The sequence below is a fragment of the Zonotrichia leucophrys genome, chromosome 1 (genome assembly GCF_028769735.1).
Source record: "Zonotrichia leucophrys gambelii isolate GWCS_2022_RI chromosome 1, RI_Zleu_2.0, whole genome shotgun sequence".
Lineage (NCBI taxonomy): Eukaryota > Metazoa > Chordata > Aves > Passeriformes > Passerellidae > Zonotrichia > Zonotrichia leucophrys.
In genome coordinates this window covers 99,411,181-99,425,054 of record NC_088169.1, presented here as the reverse complement: position 1 = coordinate 99,425,054, position 13,874 = coordinate 99,411,181, and the positions used below count along the sequence as shown (strand labels likewise).

Sequence of the window (13,874 nt, the reverse complement as noted above, 5' to 3'; positions counted from 1 at the left end):
GGTGAATGAGGAGTGATTGCTCAGTGTTTCTCAACATGGCAAGAAATATAACTCACTGGTGGCAGATCAAAAAGGAGGCACATCCTCACGCAGCACACACTTAGAGTGCACCAAGTGGTGCCACAGTTTGCATGGTTACAGAAGTGATTGGATCTGTTTGAGAAGGAAAGTCTGTTCAGGGATTTTAAATGCAAAAATCCTGGGCAGCCCATAAGGTCTCTGCTGAACAGAAAGGAGGAGTGGTACTGCAGAATTATCCATCCCTACTTGGCGCTTCAGTTCCAAAGGCTCAGATATTTCTACAGGTGGGCAGAAGACACTGGGTTGAGCAGACCTTGAGTCCACATGCTCTTGTGACAAAACCCTGTACAGCACAGAAGGAAGATACAGAAGGTGGGCTATTTGGGGTGTGTTTTTCTTTGAAGGAGAGGAAACAGCAGAGACAACTGCCTTCTCTGGTCAAAGTCTGTGCTATTACTTGCTAATTGTTTTTTTTTAATGACTTAAGCAATAGATCTGTGCTAGCCCTATTATTTTTATTTTGTATAATAGATTTACCCTCTTCAGATAGTGATAATCTGGTTTAAGGAAAAGCTATTTTTTGGGGGTTTTTTTTGTTAAGTGTTTGATTGTTCTATGTATGTTTGCATACATATATGTATGCATGTGTACTTACATGAACTTGAAAAAAATCTACTGGTTTTAACTATCCTGCCGTAGTGGTAGCAGCATCAGGTGCATTTGTTTGTGAGAGTTCTTTTGTGATTCTTCTTCATGATGTGTTCATGATTATTTTCCTTAAAGTATGGTGTTTGCATAAACTGAAGGGTGGCAAGTTAAAACTTTGACAACTTGAGCCTTATTTTATCTTCAGACAAGTTATTCTGAGAATTCAGAGAATGACATTATATTCACCATTCAGACTCTGTATGAGCTACTTGTGTTTGCAAAAACAAGGCAAGCATCCTAAGCATAGCTACCCTGTGAAAGCAGATTAATAATGTTTGCAAAGGAAGCGGGAATGAAGAATGCTGCAGCTAATGTAAGAACCATCCTGATGGATGGTTTAGGATAAGCTTTCTGCATTTCTGTGGTTCCACAGTGAGTCTGATCATCTACGTGCTAAGTTCAGGGCATAGGAATATACGTGGAAAAGACATGGATAATTAAGTCCATTCTTCTACTGCAGGCAACAGCAATTAGATCATGAAAGTATTAAAAAAACATTTCCTCTGGCTTCACACTATCCAGCAAAACTGATTTATGCTCTGAGTAACAAAGTTGCATTTGTTGCCTGCCAGTTGTGTGCACTTGACAGACAATTTTTAGAAAGTGATCAAGGCCTTCATCATTATTCAATAATAAAATCCCAATTCACTAGGAAAAAATCCAAAGCACAACAGACAAGGAAAAAAGGTAAGGTGTATTAAGGAGGTGACAACAGATATTGAGGTCAACACTTCAGACATTTCCTCTGAATAGGATCAGAAGCTGTTTTCAAAGGACACTTGAGTGAAGAAGAGGGACTTCATTTTGGATATTGCAATTCATATTTGAATGGTATTTATGGACTTAAGTGCCTCGTTTTGAATATTCACATTTGAATATTCACTGTTCTTACTTTGTTCCCAAGCTCATTGTACTAAGAGTTAACAATAGGATCTTACAACTTTTTTTTTCTTTTTTTTGCATTAAACCTTGAATTGAAAAGCTTAAAAGACTGGGGTGGGAGAGAGAATGCATTTTGTAGTTGTGTGATTTACAATGGTGGTCTGTTTTATCTGTATCATCACTATGTGAAAAAAGAGAAAAATGTGAGAAGCAGCAAGAATAGATCATCATAACAACAGCAACAATGTTATCATTTTGGATTTGTCGTGCTTTGAATGATTAGATACTTGGCCAATATATAATTGGTGGTATGTTTCAAAAATGAATGAATAGATTCAATGCTTTTACATGCAAGCAAAAATTGTTAAAGATATTCCATAGGTTGTTTTGAGAAATTATTCAAACAGTATCGGATTTTTTTTTCTTCATTTCACATTTCTTTTGGTTTCAGGATTTTTTTTGACCTAACCTTTAATACATCTGTGACACTTACTCCTGTAATTGATTTATGCTTCTTTTGCCATTTACAGGCTAGTTTGAAGATGTGAAGAGGTTAGCAGGTAAGATATTCCTCCCTATTTTTTCTTTCTACTTCCTTTCTTCATCCCTGTTTCATACTGCTAAGAGGAGTGCTAATATTAAAAATAGATGAGATGTTGTTTTACAATTGATATTTGGCTCCCCTTGTTACTGGCTGAATATTCATCTCTTTGATAATGCTGTTAGTTCTTTTTGTAAGGAATCTTCACCAGTACTGGATGCTCTGTCAGACAGAGACAGGGGCTTTGACTCTGTGCCTGCTTCACTGTACCATATCTGCATCCTTTGGATAGTCCAGACCCGTGTCCTAGAATAGCCTGGTTTCTCCTGAGAATGCTCTTGTCAGATGCAAGCCCATTTCAGTTAATGTCCTCTCTCTGATGAGGACCACTAAGGTCCAACAGAAGGTACAGGAGCAGGCCTGGCATTTAGTAGTAATTTCCTAGAATTCTCTCCCAGGCAGAGGAATTAGAGACATGGGGGCATCCTGAACCAAGGAGAGGTGATTTGTATTACTAGTTGTCAGCAGCATTTTCTTCTGTAATTTTGTCCAGCTTTTTCTGACCAGTGGAAATGCATCCATAATGTTTCCAACCCATGTTCTGTGGCAAGGAACATAACTTCGTGTTATTTCAAGAAACACTTTGGGCTTGAGACTCCTACCTCTGAGTTTCTCTTCATGCTGTGCCCATACCTGCTCCATTGTTCTTTATTTGGGCGCTGATAAAAATTTTGGTTTTATACTCGGTATCCAGCTGTACATGTCTTTAGTGTACCTGCCCTCAGTTACCTCTCTCCTAATTCTGCCTTCACTTCAATCTGTTCTCTTTGAACAATGAGGTCATCAGTCTTAATGGTTTACATTTAACCCTTTTCGCAAAGGGGAGGAAAAAATCTCATCCTGCTAGTTGCAAATACTGTAAGGCTGTTGCAAGTAAAGCCAGTGAGTGTTACCTCTGCTCTAAATGCTTGGGCGGTGTCACTCTTTCAAGCTGACACAGCAGGGTATGCAGCCACCATTTCCCAGGCACCGGGGTGGTGCTTGAATGATTAGCTGGAATTTTCATTTGTTTTGGACCTTATCTGTTTTTTTCCCCTCAGAAGAAATTAGTGATCAAAATTTTCCTGGGCAGAATGAAAGGGCTCAACAGCTCTGAAAGCCAGGCTGTTAATGCTGGGTAGCTGGGTCCTCTTAACATTACCTTCTGGCAGGGTTTTCCGACTGTTCTGTTTTTGTGAAACATATCTCCTGGAGAAATTTTTTCATGTATGGATAGAAGTGTTTTCTAGAATTGCAGGGAATCAAGATGCTTTGGTTTTTGCCTGTGCAATAGTTGCTGCTACTTCATAACAGCTTAACTGAGCAGCCAGAGATGTCAGGTATAGAAATAGGACATTAGGAAACAGGTCATGCTTTTCCGTAAAAGATGACTGTCTTCTTTTGGACTGATCAGTACTGGTAATTGTGGAAATGTGCTCCCATGGAACAGAGACAGGTTGAGGTTCTACTTCTTTATTAACCTGGTTTGATGCAAAAAGGACTCTAAAGGATAAAATAATTCTCCAGATTGTCCTTATTGATATTCTGTTAAGACAATAAGAGGTGCAGAGCTGTTTATTTAGCCACTTTCTACTCTCCTGTCTCCCAGGGAGCATGAGTATAGAGACCTGCACTTGAAAAGGGAAGATGATTGGCTGGCCTGCTTCAGGAGAAGGTATAGAAGAATTCCCTTTGATTATCTGTGTTTGCACTGTGTGCAACTGCAATTTCAGCTCTGCCCTGGAAATGCAGATTAAGCAATGTTGCCAAGTTGTATTCTCCTGTCAAACATGTCACTGGCTTGGGAGGCTGTGCACAGCTTGCGATGTACATCCTCTGCCAGGGTTACTGCATCTGGGTGCTTGGCTGTGGGGTTTGATTTCCTCTTGAGCAGACCAGGAAGTTCAGGTACTTGTTTGTCTGCTCCCAAGGTAATATGATTTCTTGTATTGGCTCTTTTGAGTATTCAAAATTTTTATAATTGGTGGGGAATTTGCTGACTGTGAAATAAAGATACTCTTGCATGGGAAGTGTAGGGGATGATATCATCCCTCCCACAAAGCATTATTCTCTTCCTTTCCTGCAGTGCTCTGCCTTTCAGGCAATCAGCTTGCTCTTTCTGGCTTCTTTCCACATAGTTTGCTCTATTCTTTCCAAGCAGCATTTTGACAATAAGGTGTTGGCATGTCTGTTTACATGTTGTATCTCAGGCGATGCACTTGTCATTGAGAGAAGTTTCCATGTTTAATACAAATATGTTTGCCTCTTCCCTTAAAGATTTACTTCCTTAGGGCCAGCTAGACCAGTGGCTGCTACAGAGATGTGGCAGCATTTAAAAACATGATTTGAGACAATAATTTGAGATATTCCTAAGGAATAGTAGGCTTTTGGGTATATCAGCCCAGATCACCACCACCCAGGGAAGGTGCTCTGAACTTTCTGTACTTTGTCCTTTTTTATATTTTATTTTTTTTTTTTATTTCCTTCTGGTGTATTTTAAAATGGGCCAGTAGATCCTTCACAAATTGCAAAGCTGTGGAATTCACTTTTTCTTGTCTCTCTGGCCTGCTTTTGATTCTGAAGTGGAATTATATCTTGAATTGTTTGCCTTCTGGAGGTAGAAGGGCTACCTTCTATTGATATTGATCTCACATTGAATGTGGTGTAATTTGCTGATCCTGTGGCTTAAAATATTGGTGTTGGATGGCAAAAGTGATGTGTGAGGGCTGAGGTGTGTGGTGGAGGATACAATGTTATCCATCATTATAGAATCCACTTGGTATATCCACTATTTTCAGGACTTGTACTAGTATAGATATGCTGGGAAGGAAGACCATATTGATCTCTCGGTCATGTATCCCATGCCCCAGCAGGACAGAGAATGCCATTAAGCAAGACCTGGGAACAACTGCTGGGTTGTGGTTGTATGTGAAATTCATTTGTAGCTTTCATGGATGGAGTTTTCTTTTGGCCGGCAGTAAAATGTTTGTTGACGTGTCTTTTTTAATAAAGGCACATTGGAGCTCCTTTTTTTTTTACCTTCTTTGAGACAAATTGGTTTTAAGGATACATGGTTCTTTTGTAGCCAGTTCTGTAGAGTTTAAGGACAGAGTTTTTTGGAGAGGGGATAGAGCACCTTCTGAAAGCTGAGTTTGTTTCTTTTAACTACATTTTTTTAGAAGAAAAGGAATATGTTATAAGTCAACTAAAAATAAGACTCAACTTGAAAAAAGGATAAATCAGTGACTGATTAAGACTTTATTTCTATGGTAGCTTAGAATGTGTCTGATCTGAGACAGTAGAGAGAAGAACTGCTAGTGTTTGTACCTATCTGTACACCTTGTACCTATTTGTACAAGGTGTATCAAAACATTTCCTTTAATGTCAGAAGGAAATTGGGATATCCTTTTTTTTTTGTTCTTGTGCTTTGCTCCTAATGAAGTATCCTTCCTTTGCATGCCATAATTTAGCACTAGGCTCCTTGCCAAGCTTGAAGAGAAAACTTTGGGCAAGATCTGATGCATATGTTTAGCCACAAAAAGCACCCCTTTAAGAAATAGAAAGAAAACCCAAAATTAAATAAAGGGAAAGTAATTTGTGATGAAGGTGTGTGATCCTCCCATTGTTTTTTTCCCTCCTCTTCCATTTGGTTAATCTGTATGTTTTGAGGAAAAAAAAAAATCTTGCTGAATGGCTTGCACTACATATGTGAGCTCTCCCTGTTAATTGGGATGCTGAACTTCATTCTCTGTACTTAACAGTATCCCAACAATACTGCACACAAGTTTTGCCCTCAAACTGGGCGCCTGGGGAAATTGAGGTTGGAGAAGACCCCCAGGATTACTGAGTCTAACTGCTAACCTAAGACAGTGGCATTCACCACTAAGCCAAATCTCCAAGTGCAACACCCACCTGCCTTTTGAACAATTCTAGTGATGGCAATTCCATCACTTCCCTAGGCAGCTCATTCTGATATCTGTCGACCCTTGCAGAGAAGAAAATTTTTCTCATAACCGATCTAAACCTCCCATATAGGTACAGCTTGAGGCCATTTTCTCACATCCTGTCACCCAGAGGGAGAGACCCACAGCCACCTCACTACAACCTCCTTTCAGGTAGTTATAGAGAATGAATGGTTCCCCCCTGAGGAAAGATTCTCCAGGCTGCGGGGAGAGAGGTGATGGTGTAACTTTGCATGATCTTCTTCAGAATAAGTTCTGTCTTTTAGGATCTAATAATCAAGAGGTGTGGGAGAAGTGAGAATCCTGGACACCACTGATACCTGGTCTGGTCAAGAGTATTTGGTTTCTTGATTGTTTCTCTCTGACTCAGTCTCCTGTGGCAGGACTCTTGTGACAGTGAGTCCTCCTCCATGCCCTTGGTCTGTGAGATCTGCGGGGTTACAGCTACTTGCCTCAGAAATAAGCTCTGGGATGGCTGGGGTGCAGACCCAGAACAAAGCCTAGAGTGGGAAACCAGGGGCTGGAAACCAATAGGATTGCTCAGCAGGGTAAAGATTTTTAAAAATTATTCATAATTGAAACATTTGGTCAATGTTTTTCTTGCCATGCTCAAGTGTTGTGTAGCTTTTCAGCTCTTAAGAGAGTTAATTTTCACTCAGTTTGTCTGCAGTTATCTTCCTTGGTTTGGATTTATTGCAGGATTGACTGAGGAAGTTATATTGATTCCAAACCACTTTCTGATTTTTTTTCAAAGCATTTCCATTGGAAAAAAAAAATTCTACTTGCTTTGTCTAACAGCCTAACAAACAAGGCCTTTGCTTCCTTGTTAACAAATACATACATATATATGTATGCATGTATATATATTTGCCTAATTTATGTATATGTGTATGTAAATATATATATTTTCCTAATTTGCCTCATTATAGAAGAAATAAAAACAGCCTGGAAGGTACTAATAACTGGCAGCTGGAGATGATAGATTGCTCTAAAGAGCCTGAAAAAGAACCCTTTGATGACTCCAGAGAAGTAAAAAAGCTGTTTTACCAGTAGTGAAAAGAGATGCAAATAAAGTTAGCCTAAGGTGGTAGGTACCTATAGCAGTTTTATTCAAGACATAAGTACTGAGGAGCATCCTTGGCTGCATTAGCAGGGCATGGATTTATGATTTCAGGCTGTGCATTTAGACAGAGCAAGTGTGATTTTTGCCTTGACAGGAGCTGAAGGAGTTCTTTCAAACAGAGTTTGTGAGAGACTCCTGAGGTTTCTGGGGTAGGAAGCTGCCAAGCCTTTGCTCCTGCTGTACTTGAAAGATGGGTGGATGTTTTGGGCATGTTTATAGTTAATAAACTGATTTGCAGATGTTAATTTGTTTTCAGTGATTGAACTGTGTTCTAATGGATGTAGAGGTTTGAACATCAGCCAACTGCTTGGGCCAAGAGCCACAGACATCAGACGTGTTGGATTATCTGGATGGTGATATGGGACAATCCATGTTTTGAATCAGTCACAGGGGAGACTTGCAGTGTTTTTGGTGGGTGTGACGAGCCCAAAGCAGGCTGTGCCTCCTCAGGTGTGTGGTGTGCAGTGTGCTGGGGTCCTGGGCTCCGTCAGAGGCCATGGTGTGCTGGGATGGCCCTTGGGGGGATTTCTTTTGCTGTGGCCAGTTCCTCTCCTCCCTATGGCAGCAAGTGAGACCTGGAGTACAGCTGCAGACAGCTGATAAGTGAGCAGGAGGTGTCCTGGAGCATGAGGCTTGGTGAGTTCAATAAGTGCTTTTTCACAGGCAAACAAAGCAAGCTCCTGTTTAAACTTTTGCTAATAATAACCTTTCTAGTGCTAAACAGGCCATGGCTCTGCTTAACACGTGATGCAGCATTAAGCTGTTACAACTTCATTAATGTTGGTCTTTGATGTTTTACCTTTTGATAAGATCTTTGAGTAATTTCTTTTAAATTATTTTAGAAGTGTGGAAATGAAGCTTGAAGTGACAGTGAAGCAAAGTTGGACCTTTAATGGAATAAGCTGCAGTGAGAGACTAAGGCATGGCAGGTCAGAGAAACCAAAGTGGGAAATAGCAAGGGTCTCTCTCAAGGATCAGGAAGTCAAGTCACACTCAGTAAATCAGGAAGAGAGCTGTTGAATAGCTTAAAAGTGTGAGGAGAGCCTCCCCTTGCCTTGGGTCAGAAAAGGGAGTGTGACTTTTGGCTCCCGAGACCCCAACTCTCAGTTGTTCTCTTTGAACCAGAATGTAAGGTAACAAGAAAGAAGGAGAGCTGCAATCCACCTTTGTGTCTGGGACAACTGACAGCTCTTAGGTATAATATTAGAGTAACATCAGAGTATTTGCACTGAACTTGCACTGTGCTTTGCATTCTGTGCCAGCCATAGAGGGACCATAATAGATTGTGTGCTCTCCTCTGCTAGTCTGCCTTTGGCCTGCTCCCGGTTCATGTCATTCTCAGGATGGTGTTTCTAACTCCTTTGCATCTTCTTTAACTCCAGCTAGATGGAGAAAATGGACTCAAAAAGCTCCAGAGCTCTTAAGTTCAAAAGAGAGGTCCATCTCCAAGAGCATGAAATCAATCAGGAGGTGACAGCAGGTCTGCTTGGGCAAGTAAGGAGCTCGTGGCAAAACTTGGGCACAGAAAGAAGGGTGCAAGAAGCAGGAGCAGGGTTAGGTGGCCAAGAGAGTAGGTAGGTAGAGTAACTGTTCAATCTGCCAAGGATGGGATTAGGAAAACCAAAGTCCACCTGGAGGAGAGTCTGATGAGGGGTTGCAAAGAGTGACATAAAAGTTTTCTACCAGTATGTCAGCAGCAAAAAGAAGCTGAGGGAAAGCTGCGCCCTTAATAGGGTAGAGGCTCTGGTAACAAAGGACAGTTAAAGGGCTGAAGGTAACCAATATCTTCTTCAGCTTGGTCTTTAATGATAAGATTTATCTTTCAGGAATCCCAGGTTCTTGAGACTAGAACAAAAGTCTATAGCTAGGAAGACAGCCTAAGATCAGCTGGATCAGGTTAGGGAATGCTTAAACTGGTCATGTACATGTCCCTAGAACAGGGTGCCCCCATGCATGCTGGCAGGGCTGAGTGATGTGGCAGCATTTAAAAAGTCACAGTGATCAGGAGATGACTGAGGGCTGGAAGATAGCAGGTATCAAACCCTACTAAAAAGGCAAGAAGGAAGATCCAGGCAACTATGGACTGATCAGCTTTACTTCCATCCTTGGAGAACAATGGAATAACTCTTCCTTGAGTCTGTTTCTGGGTCTATGAATGACAAAAGGGTGCACAGAAGTAATCAGCATGGATTTATGGAGGGGAAGTTACAGCCTTTTGTGAAGAAAGGAGAGGCCCAGTGGAGGAGAAGTAGATGTTATTTAACCTGTCTTTAGAAAGATATTTGGAAGCATCCTCATGGAAATGGATGATCATAGAATCATAAGATGTCAAGAGTTGGAAGGGCTCTTGAAGATCACCTATTCCCAACCCCCTCTGCCATGGGCAGGAACACCTCCCACAAAACCAGGTTGCTCAAGGTTTTATTCAAGCTGGCCTTGCAATGATGTTACAGGATATGCAACTGGACAGAGAGGAGGATTGGAAACCAGCTGAGCTGGTGGGCTCAGATTTCTATGGTCAGAGGCACAAAATGTAGCTAGAAGCCAATTGCTAGTGAAGTATCCCAAGTGTTGATGGTCGGTCCAAAGCTGTTTATCTTCCTCAGTGATCTGGATGATGGGAGAGAGGACTTGGACTTCCCCCACATTTGCAGATGATACAAACCTGAAATGAGTGACTGATATGCTGCAGTCTTGATTTGCCATTTGGGAAGACCAGGACATGCTAGAGGATTGAGCAGAGAGAAAAGATATGAAAGAAAGTGAAATGCAAATTCCTGCATGCAGGGAACCTCATGCCTGAGTACAGAAGCTTTTCTTTCACCATGCACATAAGCTCATCTGAATCTGTGCCTAAAGCTTCTCTTTCTTTTCAGCTGAATACTGTGGCAGCTTGATTCCTGTTAATGACGTCTACTAGGCTGTAAGCAAGATTAATATGGAGATACACTTACAGTTATGGAATTTTCTAACTTAGATTGAACTTCCTTTAAAAGGTTTAGTGATCCATAATTGCATTCTTCAGTAATTGTGTTACAGCATATTCTTTACATTGATCATTTTAGTTGTGCTTCAATTGTTTTTGAATTGATCACAAAGAAACTGACTGCTTTTTGGTTGCTCATCTTTAGGGTTGAACATGAAAAGATCAAACTTGGTGGGTGAAAATATCAGAATAATTTATAATTTTCTGGCAAAAAAGAATCTGTGAAGTGAACACTTCCACACTTAAACTTCTTCAAAATTGGAAATCTTGGTCAGTTGCAAAAAACATATGGGTCTTTGGGGAGTTGCAAAATTGGAAATATCTCAGGAAAGAAAAATGTGTTCTCTCTAAGTATCAAGAGAGTATTGTGCAGGAGAGAAGGTATTGATCCTTGGTTAAGTGAATTTAGCTTATACCCTTGTACTATCCTTGTTCTACCTAATGTAACCTATAGAAAATCATTGAGATCATCTGTTTTGGTAAGTGGTAATAGTATTTTTTTCACTTAAAAAATTAAAAAATTAATAAAAAATAGCCACTTCCTCTCCCTTTGGTGTAATAAATAAATTGAATCATATATCCAGTGACAGGACCCGAGGGAATGGCTTGAAGTTGTGTGGGGAGGTTTAGGCTGGATATTAAAAAACTGTTCTTCACCCAGAGGATGGCTGGGCACTGGAACAGGCTCTCCAGGAAATGGTCACAACACCAACCCTGGGAGGGTTCAAGAAGCTTTTGGACAATGCTGTCAGGCACATGGTTTGATCCCTGGGGTGTTCTGTGCAGGACCAGGACCTGGACTTCAAAGATTGTTGTGAATCCCTTCCAACTGAGGATATTCTGGGATATATTGACATGAAAATTTAAAGAGGAAAAAAATTAAAATTCTCATCCTTCTAATTAGTCCTTCCTTCTCCCTTTCTCCCCCTGTCCTCATATGTGTTAATAGCAAAAGAGAAAAACTGAGATATGGTTCATTACCCTTCTCTCTCCAAAATTTTTGGAAACTCTTAGCTGGATACAGAAAAAACAGAATCGTGACAAAGAAAAGTTGAGTGTGTCAGAATGGAAAGTGAGCTGCTGGCTGGTAAATCACCAAGCTACCTTGTTCCCCTTCCCCTTTTCTTGTCTCCTAACATACCTCTTTTGCTCTGATAACATGAAATTTCCTGTTATACTTGAAAAAGGAAGGCAAAATGAGATGCTGCTTTGTGTGTATGCTGTATATGCAGTGCCACCATTGAAGGCATCAAGACTGCAGGAATTTCAAAATGAGGCAATTTTGCAGAAATGCTAAGAAAAGTCCTCTTATAATCTTTAGTTTTAGTCTGACCTCTCATGTGGGACAGGCTTATCATGATTTCACAAGATCACTTCTTCTTCATAGCCATGATTTCAGCTTGGGTTAGTGTAGCCTATAGCAGCCTTAGGCATCAGTATTACCACCAGGGAAAAGGCACAAGATGTGAAGGAAGGAGCAGATTTTTCAAATGGCCTAATATCTGATGTAGGGGTGGTATCTGATGAGGCAGGAGGTGCAGGTACTGCTGGACACTTGGCTGGTTAATAAGCTTTCTGTAAGGATGGGGGCTAAGGATTGCTCTCTTGCAATCCTATGCAGCAGCAGTACCTGGTCAGCAGATAAACCCACCGATTAATCTGGTAAGTGGAGTCATGAGCTGCTGGCAAAGTTCAGGTCAGGTCATGAGAGGAGCATGATAATCTTGCCTTCTTTTTCCTTGCTCTTGGTATGTAACACTTTACTTGTGTGTACATTTTCTAGGGTCCTAATAAGATGTTTACCATTCCTTAAGGAAAAGAAAATGTGTGGTGGCTAATCTGATAGAGTTGTGGAAGCTCTGGAAAAAGGTCCAAGGCAGAGTGGAATTTGAGCTATCTGTACTGGACACTCTTCATTATGAGTTTGCTTTACTTTTTGAAGCCTTTCCTGTGTCTCTGATCAGCTGAGTTCAAATTTATGTGGTGTTTCAGTATGTACAAGCAGGCTGCTGCAAGCAGATTATTTTTCACTCGATGCCTGTGCTCTGGGTGGTGATGTATGGCTTGCTATCTACATGTTGCTTGGGTTTGCAATGTTAGAGTTGATTTCTTGCTAAAGGATGAAACAAACAAAAGGTGGGAGATGTGTGTTTGGGTGTCTACTCTCATCCCTTGCTGATGCAGCAAGAAGTCTTCAGGTTTTGCTTGCTGTGTGGAACTTGTTCCCCTGTCACTTCTAATATTGTTCTTCACACATAGCTAAGGGCCTAATGTTGCTGACGCAAGTCTGCTTGTTTAATTTTATCTGACTGACTGTGCCACTTAGTGTGCTTAGTCGTCTGCTAAAAATCCTTTTGTTAAGATTGAGAACCAAACACAATTCTCAGTATTTGATCCTACCTACTTATGCATGGCTAACATACTTTGCTTTTATGTTTAGCTTGCTGCTACAAAAATAATGAAATATTTATTCAGCTGTTAAGGATCAGAATTTGTATTCTCTCATGATTAAATGATCTGCAAAGGATGTTCCTCAGAGAAGGAGGAGAAGGGCTGTGGCATTCTTCAGCACCACTGTCAGGAGCAGGTAGGATGCTGAGGTATTGTTATTTTGGCAGGCTAGGCTTTTTTGCTGAAAGGCACTGTGGTAAAGCCTTTGCATTTTGGCAAGCCTTGTGGTGTCACAGGTGACCCACTGTGGTCAGCCTGACTCCTGAGCATCTGTCAAATGCTGCTGCCTCATGCATTGGCCTGCTCTGCAGCCTGTCTTTTTCTGTTAGGATTTGTAGGATTTAAATCAACATGGCTGATATTACAATGATCTGCAGCTAGTGCAGCGTCATATCACTATAAAAATCAATTACAATCATGATCAGATTTCTAGGACTAACAAGGAGAGATAATGTTTTTTTCCCTTTCACCCTTCTTGGGGTATGTTGTGCCTTTCACCTGGTGATTTTAACACTGATAACTTAATGGTGGGTTTTCTGAGCATCTCACCTGAGAAGTATACTCCTGTACAGATGAAGCCAGCTGAGAAAAATCTTTAAATATATTTAGCTTACCATATGTCTTTAGAAAGCTCTTCTCCTGGAATGAACATTCTTAAAAACAAGCCTGCTAACAGGATAGCATCTGTTCATTTAGTTGTCAAGACCTAGAGTGCACTTAGACAAGAGACAGTAAATGCTAGAGAAGAGGAAAGAAGAAAATATAATTAAATGACCTCTGTTTTCCTCTTCAACAGTCATACACCCACACTCTAAAGAAGCACCATTTTCTTGATGCTGCATGATTTTCTTATTTCCATTAGATTAAACATTTACTGCATGGGTAAGTGAGCCTCAGGCTGAACTTCAGGTTGAAGTCTTGTTTCTGTATCATTGAAAGTCTCAACCAAATGAATCTGTTTCTGACAATTACACCAGTTGAAAAAAAACCCCAACAAATGGACATTTTATCAGCTTCATTTTCTGGAAGTGGCTCTAATATCTCTAGACCTTGAAACCTGAAAGAAGATGAGTTTTTCTGTTAGAGTTCAGTCTCTGCCAATTCTGTGAAGTGTTACTAAATGTGCAGCTAAGCAAGAAGCCTGTGGAAAAAGATAGACCT

The 13,874-nt window shown here is 40.6% G+C and overlaps 1 long non-coding RNA gene across 7 annotated transcripts in view; it reads left to right on the top strand.

Moving 5' to 3' along the window:
* The window catches only part of LOC135442872 (uncharacterized), a 35,900-nt gene that overhangs the window by 7,618 nt on the left and 14,408 nt on the right, over positions 1-13,874 (top strand). For 6 of the 7 annotated variants that reach the window (XR_010438739.1, XR_010438727.1, XR_010438728.1 and 3 more), the window contains exons 3-4: positions 2,142-2,171; positions 3,801-3,866. This is a non-coding gene — a long non-coding RNA (uncharacterized LOC135442872). Of the gene's footprint in view, positions 1-2,141; positions 2,172-3,800; positions 3,867-6,226; positions 6,307-6,419; positions 7,520-13,874 lie in introns of those variants that run through there. The other variant, XR_010438731.1, reaches the window with a different exon arrangement.